This window comes from Schistocerca cancellata, chromosome 1, assembly GCF_023864275.1.
Source record: "Schistocerca cancellata isolate TAMUIC-IGC-003103 chromosome 1, iqSchCanc2.1, whole genome shotgun sequence".
Classification (NCBI taxonomy): Eukaryota; Metazoa; Arthropoda; class Insecta; order Orthoptera; family Acrididae; genus Schistocerca; species Schistocerca cancellata.
In genome coordinates, this window is record NC_064626.1 from 1,119,431,745 (window position 1) to 1,119,443,655 (window position 11,911).

Below are 11,911 nucleotides of genomic sequence, written 5' to 3' on the forward strand. Positions count from 1 at the left end.
TGCTTTACATTTGTGATAAAAGTAGTACATACTGCTTGGAAAAATCGAAGAGTAATCAAAAGGCAGTCTCTTGGTGAGATACCATGCCCCATTTTTGTTTACTGTTATCGAGTACTTGATTATACGATGGACAAGAGATGTTCTAAACTTGCATACAACGTCTTCAAAGTTTTTAATCTCAGTGAAGTCCTCTGATTTTAATTAACTGAATAGTATTTCATGGTAACATCAGTATGTACTCATCTAATATTTTTTATTTTTTTTCTAATTTTTATTCATTAATAATAATGCAACAACAGTGACGATTGCTCTCGTTTATTAAGAATAACTGCACTTCTGTAACAAGTACTTGTGGTGAGTTCCTGAAATAAACTTGGCCATTGGCTTGAACAAGTAAGGTTGAGTAGGTTTTTGTTCTTATGTAGCCGGCCGGAGTGGCTGTGCGGTTCTAGGCGCTACAGCCTGGAACCGAACGACGGCTACGGTTGCAGGTTCGAATCCTGCCTCAGGCATGGATGTGTGTGATGTCCTTAGGTTAGTTAGGTTTAAGTAGTTGTAAGTTCTAGGGGACTGATGACCTTAGAAGTTAAGTCCCACAGTGCTCAGAGTCATTTGAACCATTTGAACCAAACAATATTGAAAAGAAATGTGAAGCTAAGAATACTGTATTTCAAACTAATCCGTTATATGTTGGTATATTGCTCAGTGGGTCAGAACCTAAAGCAGATAATAACATTCAAGCACACTTTAATATTTTTCTTGTATGATTAAAAATGTTGTACATGTAACGTTCTTCCAACACTATTATAGATGCAGCTCCTGTAGACAGTGTCAGAAAGTAGAAAATTTTAGTGACTGAGATAAAATCAGAATAGGAGTCCACAGGTTTCAATTTAGGTTCTATACTATTCCTTATATGTGTGAATGATCTTACACTTGACATTCAACAACAAGCAAAATTGTTACTTTTTGCAGATGATACTAGTGTTAAGGCATGTGTACACTAGCAAATTAACTTCCACAGGTCGTTTGTAGAAGCTACTTCTGCAAGTTCTTTGCATGTGGAAACACCTACAGGGCAAGTTGACTTCCCCAAGTTTTGTCAACTTGGAGAAGTAGCTTCCGCAAGCTAGTGTAAACGGTTCTCCGTAGCTTGCTGGAATTACTTTCTGGACTTGCAAGTTGCAAGAAGTTTTTCGGAACTTGCGGAAATGTATATTTTGTAGTGTTGCCCCTGGGAGGCAAAAAGAAAAATAATTGTTATTTTATATTTTTTTTAAATGTCAAAAAAGTGAATATTTTGGTGGGCCACTTGGCAACAGAATCAGCGATTGATTACACTATTATAATAACATACGTTGAGCATTAAATTCCTGAATAAGAAAAACATTATTATTTCTGTGCATTTTTATATTTGCGATGTAGTCATACCCTGAACAATACTAAGGGACCAGAAGATTTATAGACTTTAAAAGAAATGCAACACTACACAATTAAATTAAGTTGGTTCAGAAATAATAGGAAAACGATAATGTTCCTTCTGCCTCATACTGCATTCAGCCCATCAGCATGATCATAATTTCTGGTGATGAACTAAGACAAAATAATTATCAATTAAGTAAATGAGGAGATGGAAATTATCAAGGTTAATTTACTTAAGTAAGCACACTTCTCTTTAACACACTTCTTTGTAATGCTATGTACCTTTTCATATTAAATTACAATAGATGACCATTGTGGTTACATACTTTATACATAACAGTGAAAATGTGCTCTTGATGCTGTCTGTTCGTAATCAGTTACAAGAAACTAACTGTTTTCTGATTGAAAAAAAAGTTAGCATATACAGTCAATATTTTCACATGAATTATAAAATACCGTGGCAGAACGCAGCAAGTCCATGTCCGCCTTTCATGGAATACAAACAGAAAAAGGTGAGGCGTCAATTGCCTCATTTGTATTGAAACAACAGAATTCTTTTTATATCATTAATCGATACATGTACATAGAGATTTACAGGCACGCCACAAGAACGGCAAACATAAAGAATAATAGATTCTGTCGCCGCTATACGATGGTTCATTTCTTTTACTTTACAATTGTTCGATAACTTTCGGCCATCAGGCGTGTACTATTGAGCGTATATTAATGTTTGTGAGGTGAAAATTACTAATATTACACTGCCTCCCATGAGGAGGGAAGGAATGCCGAAGGTATTACTTTCATCCTCATGCCCATTGGAATATTTGTAATTTTCGGGTGTAACATACAGGTTATTAAAAGTTTTCATTTCACATTCATTCCATAATAAAAGAATTAACGTTACAATTTGTAATTACTGACGATAGATGATTGTGAATTTGTTTTGTTTTTCTATCAGTCTTAGTATGGATCCAGTCTTTCTTGATGATTCTTAAAATTAGGGCTATAAGTACACATATTTACAAAATTTATATGGATGGAAAGTCAGACTTCATTTTTTCATCATTGCAAAAGTAATTTGACTATCACAACTGGTACACAACTTTCTGTTTTGACTGTATTCATTATATTGTCATTATCTTGTCAGTTGGTTGCTTTGTCCATTATCGCACTTAATTATAAATTTCTTTTCGTCAGACATACACTATTTATGATAGACTTGAATTGTAGAGGGGCCACTGGTGATGGCTACGACAAGGAAGTCCGTATCTTTCACTTTCAGGGCTCGAGAGTGGCTCTCTGAATTACTTCACATGTGAAACAGATAAAGTATCTTATATTATAATAGCTTACAAAACTAATTTTATATACATGTGGGATAGGATATAGGAAGGATCGGATCCTTTGACGTATTTTCGTGTACTTATTTTCATTCGCATAGTGACCTCTCGTTAAATTTTACATTTCAACAGTGTTCAGAGGTGAACTCGTAACTTATCTCTGTGTATAATCAGTCATTATACTAATTACGCTAACATCTCTATCTTAGAGTCTCTCAGAAGGTTTATGATACATACAAAATGTTGAACGTTTACATTATTTCGTCACATGGGGGCTGTCCGCCTCCAGTGTTGCAAGCAGTCTTGAAATTCAGTCTGCGCACGCATGTGACTGGAGCTTACTTGCAGAGCGTTGATTTCGTGTTTGAGGTGCCGTGCATCAGTTTTGTTCGTCGGATCGTGGCTTTGTGCTTTTTAGATTGCTGGAGGGAGCTTCTGCCACCGAAACTGCCTCACATCACTTCCTGTCCACTATCCAGTTACGGATTCACAGGTAAGTGGTAGCTACAAATGCAATTGCATGTAAGGAGAAATGATAAGGATTGATGGTCTGAATAGACTTTAATTTTTCTTCCATAGATATAATAGTTAAATCGCCTAAAAGCCCATACAACGGCGAGTGCCTCCAACTCTGTAACTGAATAAGACTTTTCACGCTCAGATAACACTCGACTTGCAAAGCTAATCACTTGAATTTGCTTGTGTCCATCTACTAATTGAATCTGGAAAAGACAAGCGCCGATACTCACAAAGGAAGTGTCTGCAGTAATGCAAAATTCCTTATCCATCTGAGGTTGATGCAGACTGTTACTGTTAAGCAAACTGTCTTTAATTTTATGAAATCCATCTTGGCATTCCGGCGTCCAATTCCAATGTGAATTCTTTTTTAAAAGGTTGTGGAGAACGGGATTGTTCAATACCTGATTGGTAACAAAACGTCTGAAGAATTACGTAAGACCGATAAATCCTTTCAGTTGCCTTTTTGTAACAGGGGTTGGAAAGTTTTTTTATAGCAGACAGTTTTTCGGGGTCAGGTTTAATTCCTTCAGGGGTGATGATGTCCTAAAAATTTAATTTCACTTTTTACAAACTTGGATTTCTTAAGATTTGCTGTAACACCATACTCTCTGAATGGGTGAAATACCTTTTGCAGAAGGGCCACATGATCTTCCCAATTTTTCGATGCTACAAGAACGTCATTCCCATAGACCGTTACCTCATCTAAAATTTCAGGACCTAGTACATAGTCAAGGGCTGAAATAAAAATTCTGGAGCTCACATTTAGTCCAAATGGTACAACTTGGAAATGGTAAGATCTACCTGCAAATATAAACGCAGTGTACTTCCTAGACTCCTGAGCAAGTTTTATTTCCCAGTAACTGCTTTTCAAGTTCAGGGTGCTCAAATACTTAACTCCATGAAACTTCTGCAGATGCTCTTCAAGAGCCTCAGGTCTCGTTCTTATGGGTACTATAATTTTATTGATTAATCTTGCATCTAGGACTAGCCTTACGCTACCATCTGATTTTAGTACAGACAATAAAGGACTCGAATAAGGTGAATGAGATACTTCTATCACATTCCAGCGTAACATTTTCCTGATCTCGCACTTGATAGCTTCGCATCTCGCATATGGAATGGAATAGCTTGTTCTACTGTAGGTTGAATGGGGCAGGACATCTATTCGATATTCAAAGCCTTTTATTAGTCCTGGTTTCTTAGAAAATACTTGAACGTAATCTGTTAACAAACTGTAAAGCTCATTCTTCTGTTGTTTGGATAATGCAGTGGGCTCACTAGCTTTACTGTATAATTCATTCTGACCAGGAATTAGGTCTTTATACTCATCGTCATTAACACTTTCAAGATCTGTCATGTCTTCTGTCTGACTGTACTGTTTTCTTATAGTCCATGGCCGTACTACTATTTGAAACACCCCAAAGTTTGTGTTCACCTTACTTCTTAACAAATTTACTGTTACTTGTTGCTGACCCGCTACTAGAGTACAGATTCCACACTCGATGTCAATTTTAGTTTTCGTCTGTCTCAAGCATTCCATACTCAGGATACATGGCACTTACAGATTTTTAACAATAACAAAAATGCATGTTACTGAAATGGACTCTATCTGGATTTGAAGCCGGGACTGAAGATTTACACATTGTGTTAGCGGACCAATTGCTCCCGAAATGGTGCAACCTTGAATTGGAAGTGATAAAACGTTGCATACAGAGGATATTTGCTTAAGTAAATATAAAGATAGGACATTTATATTAGCTCCTGTATTTACAATGGCTGTTACTGGTATGTTGGCAATTGATACTCTTATGGAAGCTTGAACTTGTTCGTCCCATACACCATCATTGTCTTTCGTCTCAGTGTCTGCTACTAGGTGATCCTGTAAGTTTGTCTCTTTGTCATACCTAATTGCTTTAATTTCGTGTGGACTAAATGACAGGGTGCCCCCATTCAAACCTGCAGCATCCTCTCGGAGGCTAAAAGGTGCTGCTTTTAATTTTCGCTCGACGCTTACTTTCCTGCTGATTTATATTTCTTAAAGTTTCTTCCATCTCGAACTGGTGTTGGTTTTGTGGTACGAACTTGGGTGGAAATGGATCTTGTTGTCCTAGCGTATTCGCCTGCGCATAATAAATTTGCATATTATGCGGGCGTATAGGCTTCAGACTTCCCGAAGGTTCGTTCCCTTGTTGTGTGAAGTGTATATTTTGTGGCTGAAAAGTATTTTGCTGTGGCTTGTGTTGAATGTAAAGGTGTACGTTGGTCTCCACCTTGATTATGCCATTTATTTCCTTCCACTGACGATTTGAATCGTAAGACTGATCGTTTTGATAATTACCGTTGATCGGTTGCGTGTTTCCATATTGCTGGGGCTGTGTATTATAATGTGCATTTCTGTAGTGATGTGGTGACGAATTATACAGGGTGTTACAAAAAGGTATGGCCAAACTTTCAGGAAACATTCCTCACACACAAATAAAGAAAAGATGTTATGTGGACATGTGTCCGGAAACGCTTAATTTCCATGTTAGAGCTCATTTCAGTTTCGTCAGTACGTACTGTACTTCCTCGATTCACCGCCAGTTGGCCCAATTGAAGGAAGGTAATGTTGACTTTGGTGCTTGTGTTGATATGCGACTCATTGCTCTACAGTACTAGCATCAAGCACATCAGTATGTAGCATCAACAGGTTAGTGTTCATCATGAACGTGGTTTTGCAGTCAGTGCAATGTTTACAAATCCGGAGTTGGCAGATGCCCATTTGATGTATGGATTAGCACGGGGCAATAGCCGTGGCACGGTACGATTGTATGAAGACAGATTTCCAGAACGAAGGTGTCCCGACAGGAAGACGTTCGAAGCAATTGATCGGCGTCTTAGGGAGCACGGAACATTCCAGCCTATGACTCGCGACTGGGAAAGACCTAGAACGACGAGGGCACCTGCAATGGACGAGGCAATTCTTCGTGCAGTTGACGATAACCCTAATGTCAGCGTCAGAGAAGTTGCTGCTGTGCAAGGTAACGTTGACCACGTCACTGTATGGAGAGTGCTACGGGAGAACCAGTTGTTTCCGTACCATGTACAGCGTATGCAGGCACTATCAGCAGCTGACTGGCCTCCACGGGTACATTTCTGCGAATGGTTCATCCAACAATGTGTCAATCCTCATTTCCCGGGCGCTAATGACCGTAGCAGTTTTGCGCCCTAAAACCACAACCAAAAAAAAAAAAAAAAATATCCTCATTTCACTGTAAATTTTCTCTTTACGGATGAGGCTTCATTCCAACGTGATCAAATTGTAAATTTTCACAATCAACATCTGTGGGCTGACGAGAATCCGCACGCAATTGTGCAATCACGTCATCAACACAGATTTTCTGTGAACGTTCGGGCAGGCATTGTTGGTGATGTCTTGATTGGGCCCCATGTTCTTCCACCTACGCTCAATGGAGCACATTAGCAGGATTTCATACAGGATACTCTACCTGTACTGCTAGAACATGTGCCTTTACAAGTACGACACAACATGTGGTTCATGCACGATGGAGCTCCTGCACATTTCAGTCGAAGTGTTCGTACGCTTCTCAACAACAGATTCGGTGACCGATGGATTGGCAGAGGCGGACCAATTCCATGGCCAACACGCTCTCTTGACCTCAACCCTCTTGACTTTCATTTATGGGGGCAAGTGAAAGCTCTTGTCTACGCAACCCCAGTACCAAATGTAGAGACTCTTCGTGCTCGTATTGTGGACGACTGTGATACAATACGCCATTCTCCAGGGCTGCATCAGCGCATCAGGGATTCCATGCGACAGAGGGTGGATGCATGTATGCTCGCTAACGGAGGACATTTTCAACATTTCCTGTAACAAAGTGTTTGAAGTCACGCTGGTACGTTCTGTTGCTGTGTGTTTCCATTCCATGATTAATGTGATTTGAAGAGAAGTAATAAAATGAGCTCTAACATGGAAAGTAAGCGTTTCCAGACACATGTCCACATAACATATTTTCTTTCTTTGTGTGTGAGGAATGTTTCCTGAAAGTTTGGCCGTACCTTTTTGTAACACCCTTTATATTGGATTGTATCTCTGTCCGTTATTGTACTTATTTTTGTATTTACTGTTGGAGTACGTAGTGTGTTTATTTTCGAAACCGTTGTGGGGTTAGTAGTGGCCGACGCTGTGACGCGCTTTCGCTCGGCCACCATTGTTGCATGCGTATTCTGTATAGTGCTGGCCGCCTGTACTGAAGTGGGCGTTGCCAACATCCACTCTAGCGTCCTCGTAAATCAGATCTAATGAGTCTAACACAGATAGGAAGGTGTCCGTATCGTCCTCAGACACGTTTACTAACTTTTCTCTGATTGCAATCGGTAGCTTAGTTTTTAGAATCATAATAACGTCTTTGACGGTGATCGGCGAATCCCAGAACTTGATTTTCGCTAAATACTTTTCAAAATATCTTCTCAGATTACCGAGCTTACTGTTAACACTTCGGTGTTGTAAACCTCTTTTCTCAGGTGCGGCTGCACATCACAACTCCAGAATTTAGCTAAAAACATCTGTTCAAACTTTTTGTAACTTTTACAAGAGTCGACCATTTCGGTTCACCAGCATCGCCTACGATAAATCCAGTAACGAACTGAATTCGCTGGCGGTCACTCCGGCTATTCGGAAAAATTCCTGAAAAATTTCGGAGGAATACTATAGGATGAATTTCTCATTTCTGTGGGTGAAAGGTCGGAAAAACACGACGTTTGATCACACTTTCCTCCTGCATCAAACTGACGAAAGTGGGTGGGCTGGTACTCTGGTTAAATTGTGCTTCTATAGAACTATGAGTTTTAGTGTTATGAAATGGTGAACGGTAATATACCTGCTGTTGTTCATTACATCGTGGTGAATTATTCCACTCTCCTGACACGGGATGTGGGGAATTTTCAATTCGACATTTTAGTGTACGAACTTCATCAACTTGAGCTAACGTTCGTCTTATCTGGCCTAATTCTGAAATGACCGTATCTCCTGTTTTTCCAGGGGCTGCCAATATTTCAAAGGTTACATTTTTGACAGTTTCCCTGAGTTCGTTTTTGATCTTGTTTTCTATGAATCCGTCTTTGTTTTTAATCCACTCTTGGTAGTGGTCGGACAATGCTTCAGCCTGTGCCTTAACAGTATTCTTTATTTGATCCTCTACATTAAGAGTCTCAATCTGCTAGGAAAGATCATCAACAACATTCTCGATCGTGTCTACTGCGGTTTTAACTCCCTTGACCTCATCAGAGATTGCATTATAATCTTCTTTTAAGGTCGCAGCTTGTTGTTGATATTTCATCACTTCTGAAGTGATGATTGGCTGTTTCGATTCTTTCATCTAACCATTTTGAAAATCCTCTATTATTGACTCTACTTTTGTGTTAATTTCTAAGCTCATGGTTGTGATCTGACTACTGATTTGGTTTTGGACATTACCCAACAGGGTATTTAAATCAGCTGTTATGTCTGCCTTTAGTTCGGCCTTTACCGAATTTAACTGTGTATTTAGGTCATTTATCTCCATTTGCAGATCTGTTTTTACTGAATATATGTCTGTTTTAACTGAATTTATGTTTGCTTTTACTGACTTTAAGTCTGCTTTTACTAAATTTATGTCTGCTTTTACTGAATTGCACAGATTTGTAAGGACCTGATCTTTATTATGCCGTCTTTCGCCCTTCTCCTTTTCTCCGTGGGCCTTTCCATCTAATTTTTCCTGCTTTTCACGTTCTTTTCTTTGCGCTTCTCTCTGTCTTTGACTTTCGAGCTTGCATTCCATTATTGCTTCGATCATTACGGCCAAGACGTTTTTTACAAAAGCGGGAATAGTTTGCACACTAGGACCGGCTTCTAAAACATTGGTCGAGGCTGCTTCTGTCTCCGCTCATGTACCTATAGTGTGTGATCATAATGGATAGTGAGGTCCATTCGCATCACCACTGGCATCTGCTTTTGTCTGTGTCTGCTGTTTACCGTCAGCCATATTCATGGATTATTTGTCAAATGTCAAAAGGCTACAAATATTGTTTGTCACAGCCGTCAGTCGTTTGTCTGTGACATAATGCTATGGCTTACTGGGACCTAAGATGAAGTTTTAACTCTGGGTAACAACTGACGTTCACGTATGCCAAGAAGACAAGATGGTTCCTACTATTTACAAACAAATGAATATCACACGTTTTACCAGGTTTGAGCGTAATTATCCGCCATATTGTAAAAATTTTGATGCACTGACAATAACGGTACACTTGCACTGAATTTAACTACATAAGAATGGACTATGGACAAATTGAAATAAAGCTGTTTCAAGGCAAGGAAAGACAGGTTTACGTTCTGATCAACTCGAAAGATGCAATGTCATTATGAAAGCTTGGCTACTTTGTATGAAAATTTCACTTACTATGGCTGTCTTGATGGTGATACGGCTGGATACTCACGTTTTTCGGTAATTTCATCAATCGTTCTTTTGAATTAATTCAAAGGTTTTCCCACTTCTCTTTCTCGGTTGAATTGCATCCACATGAAAAATTAAAACAATTACTAGAACAAGCACTGAAAATTTTTTAAACACATACATGAAATGATTTTTGAGTCCTGTTTGGGCGCCAAGTGTAGCGCAGCTCTTGGGCAGCAAAAAGAAAAAGAATTGTAATTTTATATTTTTTTGAAAAAATGTCGAAAAAGTGAATATTTTGGTGTGCCACTTGGCAACAGAATCAGGGATTGATTACACTATTATAATAACATACGTTGAGCATTAAATATCTGAATAAGAAAAACATTATCATTTCTGTGCATTTTTATACTCGCGAAGTAGTCATACCCGGAGCAACACTAAGGGACCAGAAGATTTATAGACTTTAAAAGAAATGCAACACTACACAATTAAAATACGTTGGTTCAGAAATAATAGGAAAACGATAATGTTCCTTCTGCCTCATACTGCATTCGGCCCATCAGTGTGATCGTAATTTCTGGTGATGAACTAACAAAAAATAATTATCAATTAAGTAAATGAGGAGATGGAAATCATCAAGGTTAATTTACTTAAGTAAGCACACTTATCTTTAACACACTTCTTTGTAATGCTATGTACCTTTTCATATTAAATTACAATAGATGACCATTGTGGTTACATACTTTATACATAACAGTGAAAATGTGCTCTTGATGCTGTCTGTTCATAATCAATTACAAGAAACTAACTGTTTTCTGATTGAAAAAAAAAACAATTAGCATATACAGTCAATATTTTCACATGAATTATAAAATACCATGGCAGAACGCAGCAAGTCCATGTCCGCCTTTCATGGAATACAAACAGAAAAAGGTGAGGCGCCAATTGCCTCATTTGTCTTGAAACAACAGAATTCTTTTTATATCATTAATCGATACATGTACATAGAGATTTACAGGCATCGCTCAAGAATGGCAAAGATAAAGAGTAATAGATTCTGTCGCTGCTACGCGATGGTTCATTTCTTTTACTTTACAATTGTTGAATATCTTTCAGCCATCAGGCGTGTACTATTGAGCGTATATTAATGTTTGTGAGGCGAAAGTTACCAATATTACAATAGTACGAAAGGTCAGTCTTGACGTTCGTGTGGATGAGTGAAAAAACACAATGGCTTATTCAGTGAGTGGAGTGTTTTCCCGTGTTTTGGGACACACAACATATGGAGTTTAAAAATCTATTAAAAAAAATAAGACGCATTGGAAATTATTGCGTCAGAATTCGTCACTACAGCGCCAGAAATACGGGAAAAAATCCACAATTTGCACATGCAGTATGATCAAGAACTAAATAAATCGCAGAAAAGAGAAAGCGGACAGAGTTAAGAACGACATATATAAATGTCAATGGGAATTCTTTGATTCCATGAAATTACGTTTCGTTCCTACACACCAAAAGAAACCGGTGATGGTATGGTAAGTGAAACAATTTTAATGTTCTGCATATAGTATTTATTAATTTTATTGTAGATGTATTTATGTTTACTCTCTCATCAGAAACCAATTGAAATTTAAAGGCATCTGTATTGCCAGGCTACTTCCCCTTCTGGTGAAACCCAGTAGTTTGTGAATTCATTTCTGACTTCCTTGACTATCTGTGACCAATTATGCATGTTTATTGGTTCCAGCAGTATATTCGTTTCTGTCCTTATGTCTTTGCACCATTCTCCTTGTGTCTGTAAATTTTGAGAATCAAATGTGCAAGGTGGGGCATAAACGGAATTTCTATATCTTCTGTGAGTAAGGAGTTCTGAAGAGCACAAATCGCTTTGACAATTTGCCTCGATTTCTCTGGGTTTTTAGAAGAATTTGCGTTCGTAATACTCGAAAACGTGTGTACACAAACCTAGAAAAGTTTTCAGAAACATTTCTTGCTCTAGAGAGTCGATAGTTAAACACATGATTTTGTACTGGTTGGCCTCTAGAAGGGTACGGCTTCATAATTTAATTTTTTAGAGCAAATGCGTCATCTGCAACAATGGCATAAGGTATCTGCATTGTTTTACCAGGTAAATTTCGAGGAATTGGTACATCCAAAGAATTAGACCCAAGACATTCTGACAATTATTAAAAA